Here is a 25,079-nt window from a genome sequence, read left to right on the forward strand (position 1 = left end):
AATGAGAATCTGTATGAAAAGTGAGCTCTAGTGAGGAATATCTCTTAGTTTTGCTGTCTCCTATAGCATGTTCCTTATATAAGGCTTTTTAAAGATCCATTCTATTTTGAGAGAACGGGATGCAAGCAGATGAGTGAGTGAGAGAGGAAGAGACAGAGAGGGAGGGAAAAGAGAAATAAAGAAAGAAGGAAAGGATAGGGGAGGGAGAGAAGGCTTGGAAAAAGCTCACTTTCATTCAGTCTGACTTTAAAGCTCTATTTAGGCTTGTGCCAAAATGTGGCAGTACTCGTGTCCTTCTGAGTGAAGGAGAGCTCACGTCCCCATTCACAGCTTTCTGCTGCAGTGCTAAAATTAAAACATCACAATAGCAAGGTTCTCTTCAATGGCAGGCACAGTGAAGGAAACTGTGAGTCTTTGTGATTTGGCAGTCATGTGTTTGGTGTACATGGGTTAAGGCCAGAGCTGATTCCTAGAGCAGGGTGGCGGATATAATGGAATTTAATGAAGACAAATATGATGTTCACAAATTGCACTTATTTTACAGAGAATATGAAGATCTCAGTCAAGTGTCAAAAGTCCAGTTGCACAGATGATTGGATTTGTAAAACATCTATTAAAAAATCTATTTATATAAATATATTTATCTATTTTTATTAATATATATTAAACACACACACACACACACACACATAAAAGATTATATGTAAATAATATATATTCTTATTTTTTATAATATATACAGTAGGCTACATATTTTTCAACAAAAAGGCTTGTTCAGTGACAAACTTTTTTTTTCATTAACAGTTAGGTCTAGTTGTTTCATGGCAGCCAGTACTTTAATGTATAGGCCTACGTCAATATAGAATTTGGATTTCAGAAATAAACGTACCCTGAGAAATATTCATTCAAGTTATGTGAAAGAGTCTGAGAGATCGTCACATTATCATTACATCATTGGACTATGGCATTATTTACAATTGTTTAACAGTCCGAACTAATCCCGCTATAATTTTTTTTTATAGTCTACATTACATTAATCTAATTTGCCAATGTTGGGACACCTACTGAATGGGACGCACACACGTGCTCCTGCTTGGTTACCACCTTTTGATTGACAGTCGGGCAGCAGCACGCAGGCGTGGTGAGCGCTCCCGCAGACAGGGGGCGTCAATATGGCGTCCTGAGAAAGACAACACAGCCTTGACACCGCACCGATCTTCGGCTGACATCGGGAGGAGAGAAGGACCGTTTCGCAAAACATAAGACGTGTTTTCGTCCTGTGCATCCCTCTGAACGGCCGCGAGCATCGGGTTTGGATGTGCACATCTCGGAGGGGGAGGACAACCTTGTGACACCTGATCGAGAATTTTCCTTTTTCATCTGAATTTGATGCTGCTGCTCAGTGCTCGGTGATACAAAAGCAGGTGAGACCGAGCCGACCGCTCCTTTTTGGGATTCGGGTCGGATATGTCGAGCGAGAAACCGGTTTTAGCACCGGGTTCCGCCTCGCTCACGGACCGAGAAGCACCCACACCACCGCCGGGTTCGGGGCAGCAAGTCGTAACGGGCTCCGTTACCGGGGAAATGATGGTGTCTGGATCGGGCGCCGTGGTACTACCGGCCGGGGTGATAAACCCCTCGGTTCCGATCCGGAATATCAAGATGAAATTCGCCGTGCTCATTGGTTTGATCCAGGTCGGGGAGGTTAGCAACAGAGATATCGTGGAGACAGTTTTAAATCTGGTAAGCATCTGCATACATCGGACGCATGTTTTATTTAGCGCGCATGATGTCATATGAGAATTGAATTCTTGATCAAATGCACTAAAGCCAGAAATATTTCCCGGAGGAATGTCACCCTGTATTTTGTTGAGATCCCAGTCAGATTCATTACTACCAGCTTCGCTTTAGGCTGGCAAAATATCGTACTCATACCGTCATAATTCATTTTCCCAGCGTACTATTACACAGTTGATCACTGCGTTTATTTGCAGTGTATCAACACGCCGGCCTGCAACAATGACTCGCCAAATAAGGGAATGCATCTTTTCTTTTAGCGGAACATGCCACTGGATGCATAATTCTTGCCTAGACGACATACTAAACATAGGTCTTGTGTGATTAAACCCTATTTCCGATTATGGGTTCCGTTTTTGATATGTAAATATAACTGGTGGGTAGATGTTACGCGACGCAGCCATACATCTCATAGATGAACAGCAGTGTGGGTGTAATTAATATTCAGAGCTGGTTAACGTATCGCCTGTGATAGGCCGACTCTTTATTTTTAAGCTTTAATGGAATGCTGTTTGTGTTTGGGCACCTGTTATATCCCCATCTGTGTCAGTACATGTTAGATATGGCTGCTGTTTCTGCTCATGGAGGCCACAGGCTGGTGAGCGAGGTGGATTAAAGCGGGATTCAACTGAGTTCTTGTTATGAAACAGCTTAGAAAACGTATTAACACAGATTCGGTAATGTGCGCTGCGCGAGATGCTGGGAAGACCGTTGCTTTGAAGGAAGGAATGGAGAGTTTATTTATCAATAATCGATGTCCTTATCAATAATTACAACTGGCTGAGCCAGGTTCCCAGCAAGCACCGAGAAGTTTTTTTAGTCGTAGCATTGCAGTCAGGGAACGTCGCAGTTTTAAAAAAGTCACAGAAACCACACCTCGAATAAAAAAAAAATCAATACTAGTTCTTTATTATGAACACAAATCCAAAATGGAATGTTTAATGCCTACGTTTCAATGAGACGTCATAATTCCGTGAAAGTCTAACGGTTTTTTTTTTTCTTCAGTTTACGAACTGGCTTGGTTAACGTGTGAAAATGGCAAATAATTCACCTAGCCTGGATAAATTGTGATTATTGATATTATTTCACCTTTGTGTATTGAAGAGGATGTTTGAATAGTTGGGGAAAAAAACGGTAAACGTAGTTTGAAAGGAGGACACTTTTACCTCAGGACAGAATATATCACGTCTAAAAAGTTTTGAAAATGCCCCATGAGAATAATGTCTTGAAGACATTTAGGTGTAGGTTACTTACAGTTAACATTTTATGACGCTATAGTATCAGGTCTTAAGGGGACTTGCTGGCAACGTCTAAACAATGTTTCTGTAACGTTGTCAAAACTTATTACGTTACGCATCTCTGCGTCTGTAAAAAAGTTATCGCAACCAGTCCACGACGTAGCAAAACGTGTTTACATCGCTTGCTGGTAATTATGTGCACTATACAGACCGTAAGCGTTCGATTTACGGTCACAATCTGTGTATACTGCAGCGATAAGGTCGCTTACTCTTTAATAGAAGACGTCGGTCATGGAGTTTCCATTGGATTGTTAAATTTAGAGCGCTGGGTGTTTAAAACATGGCAGCGGCGGAGTCCGCTGAAGGGATGCTGCAGCAGTTGCTCTATGCCCAGGGATGCAGAGTTCCTGTAGCCGTGCATGTGGAAGCAGGTGGCGGAGGAGGAGGGTGGGGGTTGCTGCAGTGGTGATGTGCTCTGAAACCTCGAGCCAACGCGATAAACTGGAGAGAGTAGTGCAGCAGCACAGCGGAGAGGCGCTTGCATCTCTCCCTGCTAGAGCTGATGGCGGGTCACGTGACTCCATAGCGCTCGATAGGAAATACTAGCGCCAATTGTAGTGCATGGCGCGCTTTAGAGAATATGCATGCGGATGATGAGCGTTAAACAGGTCACTTACCATCTACTCAGCTTTTTTGTTGTTTTTGACATTTTTTTTGACTCAATTTAGGCATAGAAATGGTCTTTTTTTTCATTTGGAGCCTTCGTGACATTGTCTAAATATCTAATCAATCACAATAGAACATTTACATGTTTTATGTTGAAATAGATGTTTAAAAATATCTCATATTATTTATTAGACCAGCTTTTCTATAACAAATTCTGACCTTTCAGTGTTAGCATTTTAGCATATTATTCTATTGATCAAATTTGAACCAAATATACATATATTTTAAGAAGATTTAACCCGTATATGTATGGTTCTGTATGATAGGGTACAAAGGGGCTAAAGGCCCTTTGGATGTACCTACTTTTATCGTGAAACACTTACACAACAAAATCACTACAGTACTTTCCTAAACATGGTGTACTGCAACAAATTGATCTGTATAAGTGGGGAGGAATAGATTGACTGTGATGATGGGCTTTGTGGACCACATATTGACTGCTTCAGTCACAACGGAGATTTATTTGTGAAATGTGCATAAATAGTTTCAGAAAACCATAGTGACTTAGATTATTGTTACTTCAAGTCGCCACAATCCATCAGTCAGTAATACTCTACAAACACAGAAATTCTATATTAATTTAATGTTGCAATAGTAACACTATTTGTATCAATTATGGTATTTTGGCAAACAAGTACTTTTGCTAGGGAGCATGCTGCTTGTATAGCATGTAACATTATGCACTAAAGAAAGATAGAAGCATTGCATAGTGTTTTGGCACAATGCCGATACACAACTGTAGGTGGGGTAGACCTCATGTATTATTCAGCTTTGTCTGAAACCGCAGCTTGTGCCTGAGTACAGCCAACATCGATTGATGCGGAATGCCATTTAGCAGAGCAGATGTACCGATCACCTTAATTAATTGGCGATTCCACAAAAGGTCTTGGGATAGGTCTCATTCCTTTCTTGACTGAGACTCGGAACAAGATTCACCTTTGGTTTGATTATTCTCCTTTTGAAAGCATTTGAAGAGTTTGCATATGAAGGATTGTTTTTATAGGCCTCGTTCCTGGCAGTTTCTCGAGGCTGAGGCCTAATTGAAGTGTGCTAGATTCAAAAGCTAAAATTTTTTTCAGCATCTCTCTACGTGCTATTGAAATTCAGACCAGAGAACACATGTTGTGGAGCACTGCTGTTAGACCCTGCATGTAATTAGACTCGTCCTCAACCTCGTGGCCTTACAGTGGTATGCCAGACATCCCCACCACCCAGCTTCAGAGCAAATGACACACGCAGGAGGTGTTGGAAAAGAGAGGGCTGGTCTTGATCTGGCAGAGAGATGAAAGAGTGTCCATTATGAGTGAAAAATACAGGTTCCAAAGTGGGGTTTCACAGTGATGCCACAGAAAGACCATTCTAAGTTTCCCAGAGAACCTTTCAATGAACAGTTCCTAGGAGAACCATAAAAAAACTTTTTTTTTGCAGTGGAAAGGTTCCATGGACATTAAAGGTTCTTTGTGGAACCATAGATACCAATAAAGAACCTTCTTCATGAGGGGAGTTATAATGTGCTAGACAACATGCAAGCACGCAGACACACTTTAAAACACACATGCTCTAGATTATTATCAGTAGCCTAGCTACTAGATTTATTTTAAGACCCAATTTCTTACTGTAATCCTACCGCTGGTCTATTTTCAAAGCACTTCTGTTTATGTATATAGGGTCAGAGCGTCTTTTATTTAGCATGGATCACATGAAGACTTCCCTGACTGTATGCAGAGCTCACAGCTCCCTGTGGAACTGACATAGTTACTATTGTAGTCACAGCTGCAATCTTGCGGAGTTCACCCTCAGATAAATCAGGAAATGAGCTTCGTCTTTTTGCTTCTTGTACTGTATTACATTAATTCCAGTTTTCTTTACATGGTTACTGGAAATATGTAGGATGCAATTATAATATTAGTGGCAATTTTGGTGCACGACGAGGGAGTTACAATGTTGTTTATGATACAGTAATTTTATTTGCCTTCTTTCTTTGATGCGTAGTCGTCCTTCACCTCCCGCCATTCAGTTTCTCCTGTGAAGAGGCACACTGAGCCAATCTGCTCACTGTCTGTCGTTTTTTCCCCCTCTCCTTTTCTCTCTCTCTCTCCCCACGTAACACACACACATGCACAGACTGCCACAGAGGGCCTGACGTTTAGAATCCCATGCCATTAGCAAAGCATCATAGTTTGCCATGGAAACGGCACCATGGGATTTTGCTGATTGCTTCCCACCATACCAACTGTTGTCATCTCCACACGGCCAACTGGATCAGTTTTGTGTTCTGGACAGGAGGATTTACACAGTAGTTTATTTGACACTAAAGCTACTGGCGTGTAAAAGTAGTACATATTTTAAACCAAGCAAATTAGAGTATAAAATTTTATCTTAAAATTGTGTCTTAATCAGTGTCAAGCATTTTGTCTGTCCACAATGAAAACAAAAACGTTGTGTAATGCGACACATTACCTACAGTACCAACCAACTGCAACATATTTTTTGTTTAATATACAGTTACACCTCTAAGTTTTGGGTTGCTAAGATTTTTTAGGTTTTTTTTTTTTTTTTTTTTTATTATCATGCTTACCAAGACTCCATTTATTTGATCAGAAATATATAATATATTTAAGATGTAGTTTATTCTTGTTGTGGCAAAGCTGAATTTTCAGCAGCCATTACTCCAGTCTTCATGACCTTTCGGAACTTATTCTAATATTGTGATTTGATTTTCAAGAAACATTTTGCATTATTATCAGTGTTGAAAACAGTGCTGTTTAATATTGTTGTGGAAAACCGTAATACATTTTTTCAGGATTCTTTGATGAATAGAAAGTTTAAAAGAGCAGCATGAATCTGAAGTAGAAATCGTTTGTAACATTATAAATGTCAATTTTGATCAATCAATCTTTGCTGAATAAAAGTATTCATTTCTTTTGAAAAAAAAAAAAAAAAATCCTAGTAGTGTATTAGTAGTAGGATTTTCCAAAGAGATTTTTTTTCCATTATCCAAAGAGATTTTATTGTGGGTGAGGCTACATCGTGCTATGCTATAATCACATTGTCACATCACGTCTATTCGGAATGCATTGTAATATTGAAAGTTTTATAAATATATATATATATATGTATATATATATATATATATATATATATATATATATATATATATATATATATATATATATATAATAATATAATGTTTTTAACCTTACATAATGCAGAATATTACGATGGTTGTAGCACTGCTTTGAGGTGTCTGTTTGTATCTTAAATACACATTAGGAGCATCTCTCTCTCTATCTGTCTGTCTTCTTCGCTCTCTTGTGGCTGAGCTGTTGTTGTCCATCCAAAGGGATCATCTCATTATTCACATCCACTCTGCAGGATCACCAAGGTCAGGAGCTGGTGCGCAGTCAGCGCAAACAGTCCTTGTTGGCCACAGAGAGAACAGCTCTATATCGCTTATTCAGTTTCATTCAGGATGTAGCCATGCATAGAGTGGTTATGATACAACACAGTGTAACACAAAGAGTACGCAAACCTTCCTTCCACAGGATCTGTAATCTCTAAGGTCAGAAGAGCACAAGGGAGCGTGAGATGGCACAGCGCAGTTAGCCTATAGGATCACTTTGTTTGTCTGCAGAACTAAACAACAATATAGAAGTGGATATAAAATCAGGCCCTCACAATCAGATAAGCTGCATCATAAATTAATTAATCGTTTACTGTACATTTATATTTCAGAGATCTAGCAGATGTGACAGTAGCTAATGAATATGTGAACAAAGCCATGGTAATCTTCTTTACCTCCTACTGTAAGACTGATCTCTTGCTTTAATGAAAGTGCTTGCATTAACCTGTGACAGTGCTGCGTCATCGTTCAATGCTGAAAGCTTTCAGAGAGCGGGAGATGTGTGCTCTCTGCCTCTGCTACAGTAGAGTTAAAGTCCTTGTGAAATGTAAATTTGTTTGTGGCTTTTAGGGCATGTTAGCTTTAAAATCATGTTTATGCTAGTATTCTCTGAAACACTGACAATTAAATATTGTTAAAAGAGTTTTGTCCAATCAGACCCTCTCTGCAATGAGAATGTTCCTCCCCATTACTAGCAATTGGCAAATAGTTTTTTATATCGTCTGTGACATAACTAGAAGCTATTGCTGTAACAAAAAGATTTGTCCTTCAGTATGCCCAAACTTACTGTTTAAATGTAAATTGCTTGAGCTTGAGTTGTAACATCTGTCTTTGTGAAGACCTTGAGACAGGAATTTCATTAAACCTGGTGGTTTCATTAGAGCCAAAGGCAGGGTGCAGCTCCTGGCATTCGTCATCATTGACTTCAATCATTAGTTATGTAGATGGGAGTGATCCATACTTTCAGTCTGACACAGAGAATGCTTTGTGAGCAATGTATAATGATAGATTGCATTCATAACAAGGTGCAAGGGCCACACTTTTCTTCAATAAAAGTGCTTTATGAATCGTATTCAGGCATACAATTCTTTACTTGACAGGTCTGTGAAGAATTGTATGCATGCAGTAAGTCAGATAATCAGTACTGTGAGTTTTGATGTAAACGCAATCAGTCCAAGTACAAGCAGGATTACAGCTTTTTATGACCAGTGTGCTAGACAGAAAATAATTTGAGTTTTCCTAAATAAATATCAGGGCTCAACATGTCTTAAGTATGCCTGATAACCTCTAGGTAATGTTGTTAAATCCTGTTTGATTAAAAATTTGATACGTTTAAATTGTATTCACAAAAAGTCTATGTTTATGTACACACACAAAGTCATGAAGTTGTCTGTAAGAACTGTGTAACATCACACAGTATGTGTCTGATTTGTTGGGAAGGACGAGGCTGAGCTTCGGCGGGGGTCATCTCACCAGCTTGCTGTGTCCATATTTTATCCTCGGGCAGATGGACATAAAACAAGGACACAGGCATTGATTAAAATCATGTTACACTACATGATATGCCTAATGTGCAGATTTACTACAATAGTTGTTACTTTGAGCTGTAGCGCTTTTATTGATTGTAGTTGAAGAGTATGTTCTATGTACTTCCCATGTTCCCATATATAATCATGAAGTAGTTTTTTCCCTCCTGTGACTGAGTGGTGCGTTTTTTCCCTCATAAACTCACTACCGTCATGCTTATTTTGACATGTTTCCCTGTTAAAGCAGTGGCCTGTTAGCTGCCCATGGTGAGCGCGACTGGGGGCTTTTAGCACTTCTGCTCTTCCTGTCCACACCCATGGCCATTGGCCACTGATATTTGCATCCAACGTTTTCTCAAAAAGCTGAACTATTAGTGGTGTCAGAGACTCTGCACTGTAATGTTTTTGCCAAATGTATGCTTTTTCCAGATTTTGCTGTGCTTTGTTTTTTTTGTCTCTGTCCCATATTAATATGGAACAGATGGGATTTTATATTTTTTTGTCATCACATTGTGCCTGGGTATTATGTTAAGGTTGGTTCACAAGTTTAAATCATCTTTCTAATTAAAGTCCACATCATAACTATAAATAGTTATTGTTATAGTTATCATAACGTGGCTTTGGGCTAGTCTCAGATCTCAGCTTCTTTTTAGCGCATTTCATCAATCCCTTAACATCATTGCAGAAAATGCTAAAAATGTCAGCAGATTCCTCCTCGGTCTGGGCTAGATGCACAAACATCATCCTCGCTCCTTTCCCACGGTTTTCATCTTGACCTTTTGTTTGGATTTAAAACGGCTGCCATGTTCCACTGATATGGTGGTACAGTAACTTGGCAGCCCACCCCCCCCCCCTTTCATAAGAGCTTATGTTAGAGAGGCCGTTATTTTAAGAAAAGAACTGTAGTGTATTCTAGATCGGCCCAGTCTGTCATCTCCCTGCCAGTTTTGGAGCCAGTGTCCATTGTGACGTAGTTCCGGCAGTGCTTTTTGAAGCTTCATTAGCGCGACTCTTATCTCTGCTAATGAGAGTCTCTGTAAATGTATTTTGAATGCTATTGCAGAGCTGTTTCAAAACAGATAAGTTGGTTTTGTCTATCGTCAAGCTTCTCTACACTGGGGAACGCTTCTCTCCAGAATCCCTGATCTTTCTGGATGAGAGCCCAGAATCTGACACTGAAGTTAGATTTTTGAGTCGGAGACAATCATAAATTTGCTTGCGTTTGACGGCAGCAGAATTCTAACCTTAGCGCAAGTGAAACATGTACCCTGTGGAGCATATTTCAACTGAATCATTCCACACTTTGTCACTGACAGCTGTCTGTTGGAAAATAAAGTTAGTTAAATGCTACACAGTCATTACTGTTATACTAAGATATATATATATACCATTATTCAGTTAATCTACATCTAAATGGGTAGTTATTTTGCCTGCCTTTACTGGTTTGATGGAAAGCAGTAAAGTGGAAAGTTTTTTTACTGGTTTGATGGAAAGCAGTAAAGTGGAAAGTTTTTCTGTCTGTGAAAGTTATGTATGGCAATCTATATATTATAATTAAACTGTAAACTATAGAGCAGGAAAGGTGTTTCTTTATGTGGTTCCCCTGAACATGTCTTCAGGTCAGAACAGATTCAGAGGCCAGGAAAGAACAAATCTGTTTGAACCACATTTTTGTAGTTGAAGCATTTTTTGCTAAAGGCAATATAATGGGTTGTATACACGCTCTGTGTACCACTTGGAAGTTGGCGCCCCGTTTTCTTCGTGAATAATCAGAATCTCCATGCATAATGCGGGGCACAAATACTTGAAATAAGCTTAAAAAAAACAAATCAAAAAACAAAAGAAAATGATAAAATGAATGGAATGATTCTGACTTCTGAGTAGAAAGTCTTTGTCATGCCATTTCTCTGAACATCTGATAACAAAGCTCCTGCTTCTGCTGAAATGATTGAAAAATACAAATGCTTATATTGTAGTGCGATCATTGCTGTAGCTGTTCACGTTTTCATTTTTGAATGAACTGCTGTTGTGCCGTGAATGAAACGTAACAGGGTATGGTCGTTTTGCACGTTGTTATTTTCCAGGTCGAAGAAACGGCAACGTCACCATCAAATCTCCAGATAAGTTGGATAAAACACTTTCTTGTCCCAGATTGTGAACAAAGTTGTCACTATTTAGCTCAGACATCCAGGTTTTGGCGGAATGTCCTGTACATCATGCATGCATTACAAGCCTCTTAGAAGTTGTGATCAGCAGGTATGAGTTGGATAAGCTGTTCTGAATGAGACCAAATGAGACGTTCTGAACTCAAAATACACTTCATATAGCTGTAAACAACTCATTGCTGCTTTTACTTTTATCAAAAAGTAAAAAACAGTAGTATTGTGAAATATTCATACAATTTAATTGCAATTTCTTTAAAATGTAGTTTATTCCTGTGATGACGACAGCTGGAATTGTCAGCATCATTACTCCAGTCTTCAGTGTCACATAATCCTTCAGAAATCATTCTAATTTGCTGATCTGCTCAAGGAACATTTTTAATTATTATCAGTAATGAAAACAGTTGATCTGGTTAGTATTTTTTTAGTATTTTTTCAAGATTCAGTAGAAAGTTGAAAAAGAAACAGCATTTATTTAATGTATATTTGTTTTCAAGTTCAGTAAGATGTCTTCACTGCCACTTATGATCAATTTAATGCAATCTTTTTTAATCTTTAAAAAATGTATCATTATCATTTATCATGTTGGATTTTGCTTATATATGAAAGAAATTCTCTTTCAGCTATTGCTGTAAATTCTACACTCTAAATTCTAACTTAATCATTGAATTCAATGAGTAATGGAATCTTTTTTTGAATGATTCACCAAAAGGACTGGATCAAAAAGTCATTTGTTCATCAATTAGACTACATTAGCTTGTGAATTAAACTACACTGGTCACACTTCATGGCACTGTGAGCATCTTGTGATTTTAATTATTGATATCAAGATTTTTCAAATGAATCACAGTTAATCAGAAAATGTATATATTGTTACCCAGCCATAATCTCAGAGCTGTACAGCATCTAACAAACCACACCCTCCTTTTCGGACACCACACACCAAAACAACAAACGCCTTTTCCCCCTCTCCTCTAGGTTACACACATCTACGGTAACTGTCTTACTACATTAACACAAAGGCATTTGATGCAGATTGGCTTGTTTTTCTTTCTCTTGTGAGTGTGTTGTGTGGGTGTGTTGTTTGTGTAAGCACATCAATGCAGACACGTCTAGATGTCTATCTCCTCAGAAGAATTGCTAAAAGGTCATATTTCTTTAATTCTGTGCTTTTCGAAAAAGAGGTTCATTTCTCCATCAGCATGTTCCAGACAGCAGCGGATCTATTATAGAAAAGGGCAGTAAGGAAATAATATACTTTTAAGTCCTACTGTCAAACTGTTCAAGGAGAAGTGCTCGCGGTTCATATGCATGTGTCGAGATGCTTTCGCTGCTGTAGAGTGAGTTTTGTGTTTCTCACCTAACCAGGGGCACATTTACACAATAAAATTACAAGCGTGTGTATAGGGAGATGCTATCAGATAGAGAAGCCAGGTGCTTTGATTCATTTTGTGTTCTTCACACGTATGTAGACGCTAGTATGTGTCTCTGTTTTGTGAATGCGACCAGGGTTAGGGGCGGCTACATGCCTGCTGTGATCATGCACAAGCTCTGTTTTTCTGCTTCAAAGAGTTTAGCTGATTCTTGAGCCTGGGATGGACAAATGCAGACACACACACACACAAACACACATACACTGCATATAGTGCAGACAGCTAGTTGCATTCTCCACCACGCTGCATATTATTTGGATTGGCCGATTTTTCATTCCACCTGTCCCAACCCCCCACCACATACACACACACACACACACACACACAGCACATCTTTCTTGTACTTGGTGAGAGTCATATGAAATTCATGTTGGCCTAGTTTTTTTGCCTGCCCGGTGCCTGCACCCGCTAAAAGCAGCATGGTATGCTATGTGGACAGAATTAAACCCATTCTGTCCGATGATGTTTCCCCCCAGTTGGTCTCTGCAATTGGTAAAGACTGTTTAGGATGGATATCATGCCACAATAGCAAATTAATCTTTTGAATATCAGATCTTAATTGAATGTTTTGAATATCAGATCTTTTCAAGATTTTTAAAGGCAACAATTTGCATAAAGGAATTTTTTGAATGGACTGTACTAAATTCTTGTATTACAATTGTGTTACTATGATGTGATAGTTGAAAAAAATGGAACAATCTTTATATTTTCGATTGAGTGTTGCTGGAAAAGAGTTAGCATTTTTTTTTTTTTTTTTTTTTTACAGTTCTCATTGCACTTCAACCTGAAGTCAGTGGATTTTTTGAATAGGTTTTTGGTTAAATGCCTGAATTAAGGTCTATGGTAAACAAAAAATGTTTCATGTTACCACCTAAAATACATCAGTAATACCCAACTTGTGATTTTCTTCTTTACACTTTTAAACATCTTGAAATAAATGGTTGCTCAGCCAAGTGGCTGTGTGTTTATACTCACACTCTTGCAAACTTAAACTTTCCAACTTGTAGATTTTAAAGATTGAAAGATTTGTTGGAAGCTTAGTGATGGTGACCATAAGTGTAGTTTTGTTTGTAGCCTAACTTTAGTTTTTTACATGTAAATTCATTAATCTTCACAATTCATAGAAGTTATGTTAATTTTTTGCCGATCGATGAAGAAAACCTTTAAAAATAGCGGATTTCTTTTGGGTCACAGAGTTTATTTTCTGTAATAATCCAAAGATCAGTGGAAAATCCCATTGGCTTTTTGGTGGAGGGGAACCAGTGATGCTAACTTCTGGTTTGGCCTACAAAAATACGTCATCCCTGCAGCACTCTATTGCCATGGTTTAGCAGTTTTACAGTGTGTATTTGTGGCTTTCTCTCTTTTGTTCCCCCATTTTTGGCCACATGCTGTGTTTCTTGTTTGGACCAACCCTCTAAATTCCCCTTCAGAGTTCATGCAAATGCCCCCTCACCACCACAAGGTCTCGCAGTGAGCTCCAGCTCAGTCTGGCATCCGGTTAAAGCTTGCGCCGGTGAAGAGTCTGTCCTCTAACATGCCCTTGGCGTATCCGGCACTCTGACTCACTCTGTCTGGCGTTAGACTGGAAAAAGGGTAGAGGCAGCTAGAGAGAGACACCGAAAGGGGAGAGGGCTTCAGGAGAGAGAACAAGACTGTGAGGAACAGAGGCAGAGGGAGGTAGAGGACAAGCTTTTCAGACTCTTGTCCTCCAGCACCACAGAGCCATTGTGCTGCATTGCTGGGGGAATAAACCCGCTCAAGAGGGTTATTTTAGGACCCACATATATGTTGGTTATGGTGTGGAGAGCACAGCGCCTGTCGGTTGGAAGGGAAAAGATAAGCCGGACAAGAGGATTTGAGTTGGCTTTGTGGGCTGGAATGCCTGATCTTTGACTCATTATCACTTGGTACATTTGAAGTGTCGTTACATTTGCTGGGGATACGTGGTCAGTTTTTCACTCCATTGTATGGACGACTCACAAAAAAGATGGCTTTGTTGAGTCGGTTCCTAGCACAAGCTTTCTGCCTGTATATTTTTAAACTTCTGTTCTTGCTTGAATGAGCACCTTCGCTCAATGTCTCGAGCACACAGGTGCTTAGCATCCATGATAAAACTCCATTTATGTAACCATGAGAACTGTAAATAAATGAGAAAGCAAGAAATAATGCGTTATCATTTTTATGCTTTTGACATTAATGCAAGACTGATTTTTGGTTTGAATTATTCGCTGTCAACAGCAGTGAATTTCCTCTAATATTGTTTTGTGGATTTTTTTGTGTGTTGTTTTTTTTTTTTCCTCAATTTGATCTGCCCTCCTGTCTCCACTCCCTACAAACCAGCCTAGCATTTAATTCCACATCGATAAAGGGCAGAAAAGTGTGTTGTTGCAGTGGTCTGGATTTTAATAGCAGCCCTGAATGCCCGCGGGTATCCGACTCTAAAGTCATAGGTAAACTTATTACAGAAAATGTGTTTATGTTCAGCTTGTTTTCCTTTACCTTCTTTTTTTTTTTTTTTTTTATTCAGAAAATGCGTAGGGCTCACATTGAGCCCATATTGCAGATCTTCAAACTCTTCAGTCAGTGTGGCTCCAAGAAGGACAATTTCTGGCAAACTCATTTGGCAGAAGTACAATCTCTCACTTGTGTGTATCTTTTATCTTGTTTAGTCTTTTTGTTCCAAAGTACTTAGTTTGTAAAACACAAAGATATGCCCGAAAATTGGCCTAATGTGAAAAAAATGCAGGTGATGGATTTTTTTTTTTTTTTTTTTGTGGCTTTTTTATTTTAAAACATGCAGATTGGATTTCAGGTTCACTTAGATGCAATATTGTTGGCTAAAATTATTACATTAAAATTAAATGATTGTTAGCTAAAACGGAAATGATTAAAAACTGAAAACCGTAGACATTAGATGAAAAAATTTTAACTTAAAAAGTGAAGTGGGTGACTTTGCAACTAACTAACTAAAAATCACAATAACTAAAAAAAAAGCACCAATTCTTTTAGTAAAAATTTATAAAAAGCTATAAACCTCAAAATATTAACCACAGAGGAACTATAATGAATGAGAAAGAAATAATGCATGATCATTTTTTATGCTTTTGACAATAATGCAAGACTGGTTTTCAGTCTGAATTATTCACTAATTAGAAATAGGAAAAAAATATAAATAAAACTAATTGCCCAAATTATAAAAGCTGATTTTTTTTTTTTTTTTTTAAGAAAATTTCTATAGCTTAAACTAAAATTAAAAAGAAAACTGAAATGAATATAAAGTAAAAACAGCATGCTGATATTCAAATATAAATACACTATAATAGTACATAAATAATACTAAAATAAATAACACTGTTTAGATGTCATTTTGCATGTCCAAACAAGACCTTATTTATATGGTTGCCAAAGATGGTTAGTTAAACAGTGACGCATCAGTTTGTATACAGCCTAAATTTAAAAACCATGTTTATCCCATGCCACTGGCCAGTGAAAAGGGAGAAACCATTGGTTTAGAGACACAGATTTAACACTAAAAGTCTATTAAGTTATGTAATGCTATTGTATGTAATGGTATTTTGAGTGGCCATAAAACTGTTTCTAAAACTGGCGGTTTTGTGACCCAAAGACATTTCTCTCTATGTTGTTGATGTTTGACGCGAAACGTTGTCTGGAGTTTTTTGATGTATTATGGATGTTTAGTGTGCCGTTAATATGCTGTCTACCCTGGCTAAGGTCAATAGGACAGGGTTCTTGCTTGAGCACGCCAGTGTTTGTTTGTGTATGTGAGAGAGGCTGAGAGCTTTTCAGTGCCCCCCCCTCAAGTGTCCTTTTAAAGTTGTGGAAGGGGCTGTTGTGTGGCAGTTACTGGTGTGTTTTTAATTGATGTTTAATGCAGTGAGCACAGTGTGAACCAGCTCACCTTTTTCCCCATTTCCAGTGGAAGCCTAATGGCCTTTCTGTCCTTAATTGACATTATATTGTTCTTTAATTGTATTCAATATGACGCAAATGCACATAAATTTTCAAAGGCCCACTCCTATGAATCCATTCTTTCTTTACATGTGTCGGTGTTGAATATACACACTCATGTTTAGTTTTTTTTTCTTCTTCTTTTTTTTAATGTAGGCACTAAGCTCTGGTGAGAATAAGCTAGTTTCGCAAGAATCAAGTTTTGTTTACAGCAAAAGAAAACCAGCCTCCTTTGGGCTTATATTGAAAAGCTTCAACATTCTTCTTTACAAGTGCTCATTTTGTACTTCTCATTCCGTGAGCTGTGTTTTGTTTTGCTCTCTCTTCTGTGCCTCCGGTCGTTGTTTGCCTTCTCACTGGAGCTTACGCTATGTCCTACATCATCCGCAGGAATGCCACTCTCTCGTGAAGACACGTACGATAGTTAGCAGAAACTAGAGATTATGCCGTTTTGTAAAGTTTTAAACATTGTCATGTACTCCTGGGATGGCTGAGGGTGAGCAATCATAGGGTTATTTTAATTTTTTGGGTGAACTATCCCTTTAAGTAGATACATTGACATTTATGTTGAATTGAGTGAATCTGATGGTTTGGAATCTGAATGGATTATGCCAGTGTGGAGTGCAGGATCCAGGGTTAGAGGTCAAGCTCTTGCCTCATTCAGCCTTTAGCAGAGAGCTCAGTTCCAGCATGGTCTTGTGATCGCTGGATTACTCCAGCTTACCCGGTTGTTGTTTTTCTCGGCAACACAAGTATGTATTGTTTGTGAGGGCCATGCTCAAGGCACTGCGCTGGGGAACGGAAGTTAGAAGAAAATAAATAAAAGGTCAGGAAGGTAGAAGAGGCTTAAGCAGGACCTTGACAAAATAAAGACAACGTGTGAGTTTTCAGTGCATTGAGGTGTGTAGTACTGATGTACTAGTGAAAACACGATTTAGAATACGCAGATTGATTTTCTTTTGTGTCTTTGTCTGCTGTAAGCACCAATGACAGATACGTTCCTACTGAATCCCCTCACCTACATTTTCACCGTTACATCTGAATGCATGATAATGTGCTGGTGATGCCAGTGTGGATTACATGACTTTGAGGTGTTGAGAGATGATTGCGTGTGCTGTCAGCTGCATGTGGATGTGTGGCCAATATTTCAGTTCTTATTAGTATATTTGCACCTTGTTAAGAGTATAAAGGAATTCTAAGCAAAGCACTAGAGAAATGTGACCTCTGTGTGTAGAGTATATTTCCTTATTTTCGCAAAAGCTGAAGAAGAATAAAACTAATACTGCTCATTCTGACACTGTTTCTACCATCATTATATGAGGCATAATTGTTAATAAATAAAAATTGTATCAATTACCTATTGATAATAAATCAGCATATTAGAATGATTTCTGAGAGATCATGTGACACTGAAGACTGGAGTAATGATTCTTAAAATTCAGCTTTACATCACAGGAATAAATAAAATTTTAAAGTATATAAAAAGATCAAATATAACGAAAACCATAATTGTAGTAATTGCAAAGATATTTCACAAATATCACACTGTTTATTTCGGTAGTTTTGGTTAAAAAATGCAGCCTTGATAAGCATAATAATACATATACAGTATTTTTTGTTTTTGTAATGATATTCAAACTGAACCGACAAACCGCAATACACCTCCCCACGGGGTACGTACCGCAATACTGCGATTGCTTAAATCACTTTGAAAAAGGAAAGGTACCATTAAGGGCAACATGTACAAAGCAAATCTGTCATACAGGGCTACATAAAAATTATAATGAGACAACGTCCTGTAAAAGAATATGCAATGTTTCAGCTCGTTGTTACATTGTTGCATTGTGCATAATTCTACACATTCCCTTAGGTTTCGCGGAAAAATCACAGCTACCATTTATGCACTATAGCATGTAGGTTGAATCCAAACAGATTGTCAGAGCAGAACAGTCATTTTAAAACTATGAGATGGAATTTCACAAACCGTGTGATTGATGGGATTGAGTGGTACCACGTCTTCTCCCACTCTCTCAAAATGCACAAATGGCCTCCATAATATCCATGTTGAGTTTGCTCTGCAAGCGAGCTGCATGCTGCAATACAAGACTAGCCTGTGTTTCTGACGGACAGTTGACAGAATTCTCATTTGCATGTCATTTTAAGTCCGGCCAATTTAAACATTCAAGCTATTTAAACCCACAAAGTACTCGCACACTCTCTGAGAGACGGTCTTCAATGCGCTCTCAGACAAAGCGCACACAGCCGCCTCTCAAACAGCTGTGCCACGCCTCTCAAACAGCTTGGAAGCAACAATTGCTTTAATAAGATGATTATGAATTTATTTTATCATTTAAATTTTAAAGCAGCAAATGCATGAATAAAATCATTAAAAAGTTTTTTTTTTTTTTCAAACCTTTTGTAATAGTAACATTAGTGAATAAAGAAATGCCAGACTCAGTATTGTTTCACTTTTTCACATTTTAGTGTAAGTCAATTCCAGTCCTCGCGCCCCATTCAGATGATCAGCTCGTTAGAAGTGAGCTCCGTGCATGAACTGTGTTCCCATTGACATGGTCCCTACACAGTGTTCATTGCTCCCTACTCCCTGAGCTAGCAGTGTTAATTTCTGAAGTTTACTTCACTTTGGAACAATCATTCACGGATTTGCACTGCGCAACATCTTCACACATGGACAAGTGTGACCACTGTAAATAACTACAATTTAAATTCACGTACCACACACTTCAATGCATTTTGAATGGAACATAGATGTTCGCTTCAGACTGGAATCAGGGCGGAATATCCTGTGATGTCCACTTTGTAGGGCACTTATGTTCGAATACAACAAACGCCTGAAGCCATAAGAGAAACATACAAAATGTGCAGAACAGGGGGTCGTGAGGACTGGAATTGAGAACCTCTGGTGTAATCACTAACTATTTTTTTATATGTATTAGATTGCTTGACTAAAATATTAATCTCTAGTGTTTAGAAATAAATTGCAGGTGCAGTAGCAGAGATGCTTTATGGGCATGCATTCATTAGCATTTCCTCTTTCTCTGTCCATCATAGTCATCTTCAGAGTCAAATATTTACAAATGCTGTTTGGGTGTTGTTTATGTCCTCCTAATTTCTTTTTCCATGCAGTATGAAATTGTTTTGATATGCTTTTTAGTATGCCCTAAAAAATCTCCCTTTTGAAATGACAGGAAGCAGCATTACATAGATATTGTCTTGTTTGATTTGATGTTAATGTGCTTGTGCTTTTGATTTCATGATAGCCCCTCATCACCTGTTTCCATAGGAGACCCAGAGATGACCTCCCGCTGTGCAATAACTCTTTCATTTACTGTGGTTTCTGAGGCTCTGATATGGTCGGCTTTATGCTGCTGTCAAGCTCTCATACAAATATTACTGCAAGTCCTCAGGGTCAGCGACACAGGCAGAAATGTTAGTATATTGTGTATTCACATATTACGTGTGTGAGCTGTGACACACCAAACAAAGGAAAAAAGGTCAGCCTTGATTTTCATTCCTACAGCTTTCCCACAGTTCCACAGTCATGGCTGTACTGATGTCAGTGTGTTTTCATTGATCCAGAGCTGTGTGGCCGTGCCCTTGAGGTGCTTCGGTTTAGCCAGTAGGGACTCATTCTGAGTCAGAATCAGAGTGGCTTTTTGTCTTTTCAGCCATATACAGCATGAACACAGTCAAGCCAGACAACGTTCCTGCAGTACCACAGTGCTACATTAAAACAATACCAGACTTCTAGAAAAACACTGATTGAATTAGATTAAACTACTAAACATTTAAATAGAAAGAACTAGAACTACGAACCAAATTAGGTAAACAAGAACTGCTCACCATAGTCTCTGCTTCCAGACCTGTTTACAGGCCTCTGCCAATCAGCGAGCCACTTGTAAAGCAGTTTGGACTTTGCTTCTTGCAGTACTTTTTATTAAGTGTTCCTTAATACCTGCTGTTAATGCTGGAAAATACTGCTGCACTGTAATTACTTTGCAAGTGTGCAAGTTATGTTGGCAAAAACAAAGAGCCTTTTAAAAATTGCTTTCTTTTTTCTTGCAGTACTTTTTATTTTGATTGATTGTTTGTAGGCTTGATTGATCTGAGTTTCAGTTATTTGTGGCAGTTTTCACTCAAGGTGCATAAGCTCTGATCAATGAGGCCTACAACCAGTCAGTTTCAAAAAGAAATACTAAACCTGTAGATGTGGTCATAATATAGCATAATGGGAGATTTATAAGCAAATATAAAAACATTTGTGTGTGTGTATATATAATATTTTATTATATATATTTTGCAGAATTTCACTGTTTTTTTACTACTCAAGAGATAGTAAAGTATAACAAAAGGGTCTGCTTATAGCTTGAAGCTACATGGAGTTCTTTTTAAAGTGCCCCTATTATGGATTTTTGAAAATTACTTGTCATGCAGTGTGTAACACAGCTCTAAGTGAATGAAAACATCCTGCAAAGTTTTAAATCTGAAAGTTATTGTCTCTCTAAAGAAAGAGCTGACTCTGAATCATTGAAACGAGTCATTTTTAAAACGAATCCAAGCAGTTTCATGTTGATGTCAACATGAAACATTAGCATATTGCCCACCCACTTGTTGGTCTTTTCTCATTGGTCTGTTTTAAAAATGCAAATTCATTCTTTGCCACTAGGTGCTGCTTTTAGAGTGGTAAAAATAGCGGTTTCCCCAGTAACGCATGATGAAATAAAAATGAGACCAATCGGACCAATCACCGCAGATTAGCATCACGCAAAGGAAGGGTTTGGAAAAATGAATCGTTGAGCGATTCGTTTGGGAGTCATTGAGGCAAGTGAGCAAGTAAGGTAAAAGTAAATGCATATTATAAGACAATGCAAGTGTTTTTTGACCTTGCATGCATGTCATGTTTTTTTTGGGGACTCCCAAAACATCTTTCATTACCCCATAATAGGGGCACTTTAATACAAAAGCATCCTTATGCTGTTATTGTGGGCTGCGTAATGTCTTTTGATGGATCTTGGTTGTGTTCCTCACCGTAGCAACTGCAGATGAGTCCGCAGAGGCTGGAGGTTCACAGCTGCACCCTGACATTTGAAGCGTTACCTGTGCAATAAGTCTGATGAACAGTTGTCGTCTTGTTCTTTGTTGTCATAGATAGAAAGTGCACAGTTGAAAATGGTCCCTCCCACTGCTACAATCACTGCATGATGCCAGATGTGTTGAGATAATGTGTACCTGGCTGGTAATAAACAGGCCATACCAGCTGGAGGTGGTCGAGCTGTGTTCAAGCTAACAAAAACATGCCAGATTTTACAACCCATGCCCAGTTCACAAAGATTTTCAGTATAATTTCAGATTCATAATTGCTAGATCAGTTCGGCACTATTTTAGAAACTAGCTGTGGCATTCTTCTTCAACTTCAGCAATAATTGCTTATTTATGAGTCACCGTTCCTGGTGTTAAAGAAATTTGCATTTGTAGTTTGTGTGTGTAAGTGAACGGTAATGGACGCTTAATTCTGCAGATGGATCGCCACAGATGGAAAATTGTCAAACTTCTGCCACTCCATTCTCGTCATTGCCAAGTTCCTGTCACGCCATCCTCAGCTTGCTTTCCATGTCTGTGTGTGTGTGTGTGCTTGGTCACAAAAGTGTGTATTTGCTTACACATTTCAAATGGGTCTATACTTTATGAAATCCACTGATGTTGCTGTTTTTCTCCTTTTGTGAAACCGAGCTCCTTCAGTTTTGAAGGTTTGGCTATTTTTAGAAAGTAATTGTTACAGCTTTCGGTCTTAGATGTTCCAACAACAGAGAACAGTACAGTTCTGTATCCCCGGGCGCAGGATTTGTAGCGTGCTGGAGTGTTTGTTCCAGCGTGTAGGTGTTTTTATCTCACACTTTCTCATTAGCCCTTAGCCATGCTCATTAGCATCCGATAGGATTCACTATTTTCACAGGCACATCTCTCCTGAGTGGTGCTCCATATATTGACACATGCACTGTTGCATAAAGGGTTAGACACTCTCAGCTAATTCGGGGAGCCGAATGGGATGTACTTTAGCAGCCCACACTGTTGCATCCGTAATGACAGTTCTTCATTAATTTTGTCACACATGTAGGCTTGAAACTCTTTTAGAAGCAGCGAATGAATCCTCATTATAGTAGTCACAGTGTTTTGCTTTGAAACAAAAGTATTTTGTGCTCATAATTTTAAGTAGTTAAATTACAATAATTTTTTTTCCTGGCAAGAAGATACTGACAAAAAGTAGCTGACTCCATTTGAAGCAGTTTAAAGGACAATTTATTTTAATGAGGTGACTTTCAGATTATGTAGGTCATTTAAAGATAAAGTGTTTTTATTTTAATGTATTTTATTTTATCATTTTTTTCTTTTATTGTAGTTTATTTTATAATATTTTTCATTTTTATTTTATTGGTATTTTATTTTATTTAAAGGTAAATTGTGCTTTTTATATTATTGTATTTTATTTCATAATGTTTCATTTTATTTCCTATTATTTTATATTTTATATTATATTTATAATAAATAATAAAAATAATAAATAAATTACAATAAATATTTTAGTTATGTGACTTTCAGATTATGTAATTAATTTAAAGGTAAAGATTGTTTATTTTATTATTTAATTTCCTAATGTTTTATTTTATTGTTATTTCTTTTATAACATTTTTTATTGTACTGTTTTATAATAAATATTTTTAAGTGACTTTCAGATTTTTTAAAGATTTTAAATTATTTTATTATTTACTTTTCTACTAATCCAGTTGATTATTAGACGGCTCTTAAAAATATTGCACTGTCTCTTTCTACATTCAGACAAGCCTTATTAACAGTTTGGGGGCGGGGCTTTCTGACTGTCTGACCAATGGCAGACATTTGGGACATTGTTATTGCTGAAATTGTGTTTGGCAATGCAAGATGGACAGAATGCACACACTTTACTGTTAAAAATCATAGCACTATTTATCTTCCTCAAAAACAGTAAGGATCACAGAAAAAATCATTAAGCTTCTTTAACTGAAAAAAAAAATGCTTAAAGAAATATGAATTACATTTAATATTTAATATAAATTTCTTTTAAAAGTGTTAACTTTAAGTGATAATTAATTTAAGAAGTGATTCATTTGACTATTCAGATTAAAGAAAAATGTATCAGACTCCCCTAGCTACTTGAGTCAGCTCACTAGAGTCTTTATCTGACTATGGTTCATGCCAACACCCCTGCTTAACTGGACTGATTAATTATGTTTTTGAATTTCTGGGATCTGCTGTCACTGTTACATGCCAGAAATAAATGCAGAAGTACATTATGAGGTCTGTTAAAAGAACCTGTGAATCATTTCCAACTAGAATCTAGCTTAACTGTTAGTCCAGCGAAACATGGCCTCTTTTCTTCTGGTTGTGGGGAGTATTTCTGTCTCTGTGGAGATCAGGCAGGAAAGGTTCCATCTTAGTTCTCTGCTCTAGGACTGTGAGTGTGTGCTATAGTTGAGAGAAATACAGAGAAAGAGAAAATGAGGGGGAGGATTACAGAGATGTGTCGTAGAAGAGTTCTGCTGACGCTGAGAGAAGTCGATTGAAGCTCCATGTGTACTCTCAGACTCACACAGGAAACCGCAGCTCTAGGATGCATTCATTACTGATGACTGTGTGCAGCACGTGTGTGTGTGTGTGTGTTTAGCTCTTGTCTGGGGGGCGTCTGACTCTGAGTCTCATTTAATGTACCATGCCTTTAGTTCCTTTGTGTCTGATTCAGAGACTGATGGAGATTTTACACCAGTGATGGTCTCTCTCTCTCACTCTCTCTCATGTTTACTCTTGCTAAATAATGGGCACTTGAATAGGGCAGAAAATAGTGCCTGAAAAAAATTAAATTAAATAATTATAATTATAAATTATAAATATATATATATATATACACACACACACACACACACACACACCCCTAGAAATTCTTATGAGTAAAATATCTCTGAGGTATATTCCCATTCATATTCACAATTTTGAGCACTCCAGGGTGATTATGAACATGAAATTATCCAGCCATGGCTTCCTGTTTCACAGAAATATAAATAGGAGGGAAAACAAAGCCCAAATTCCCTTATTCATCCATTACAATGAGAAAAAAACCAAAGAATATATTTCTGATGTGCAGCAAAAGATAATTGAGCTTCACAAATTGGAAAGTGACTTTAAGAAAAGAGCTAGAGCAGTGAAAATTCCCATTTCCACCATCAGGGCAATAATTAAGAATTTCCAATCAACAGAAAATGTTACGAAACTGGCTGGAAGAGGATGTGTGTCTATATCATCCTAATGCACGGTGAGGAGGAGAGTTTTGAGTGGCCAAAGACTCTCCAAGGACCACTGCTGGAGAATTGCAGAAAATAGTTGAGTCTCGGGGTCAGAAAACCTTAAAACAATGATCAAACAGCACCTACATCATCACATGTTGTTTGGTAGGGTTTCAAGAAAAATTCTCCTCGCTCATCCAAAAACAAAACTCCAGCATATTCAGTTATCAGACACGACTGGAACTTCAAATGGGACTGGCTTCTATGGTCAGATGAAACAAAATGAGCTTTTAAGCAGCAAACACAATGGGTTTGGTGAACACAGGGATAAAAAGTACCCCATGTGTACAATGAAATATACTGCTGTATTTTTGATGTTGTGGGCCTATATTTCTGCTGGAGGTCCTGGACATCTTGTTTAGATTCATGGCATCTTTGATTCTATCAAATACCAACAGATAAAAAAATCAATAAGTGACTTTGTTAGTA

The 25,079-nt window shown here is 37.9% G+C and overlaps 1 pseudogene; it reads left to right on the forward strand.

Annotated features, from left to right (window-relative positions):
- Positions 1 to 1,186: 1,186 nt before the first annotated feature.
- Positions 1,187 to 25,079, forward strand: part of LOC109048322 — a 106,500-nt pseudogene continuing 82,607 nt past the window's right edge.

This window comes from Cyprinus carpio, unplaced genomic scaffold (assembly GCF_018340385.1).
Source record: "Cyprinus carpio isolate SPL01 unplaced genomic scaffold, ASM1834038v1 S000006658, whole genome shotgun sequence".
Lineage (NCBI taxonomy): Eukaryota > Metazoa > Chordata > Actinopteri > Cypriniformes > Cyprinidae > Cyprinus > Cyprinus carpio.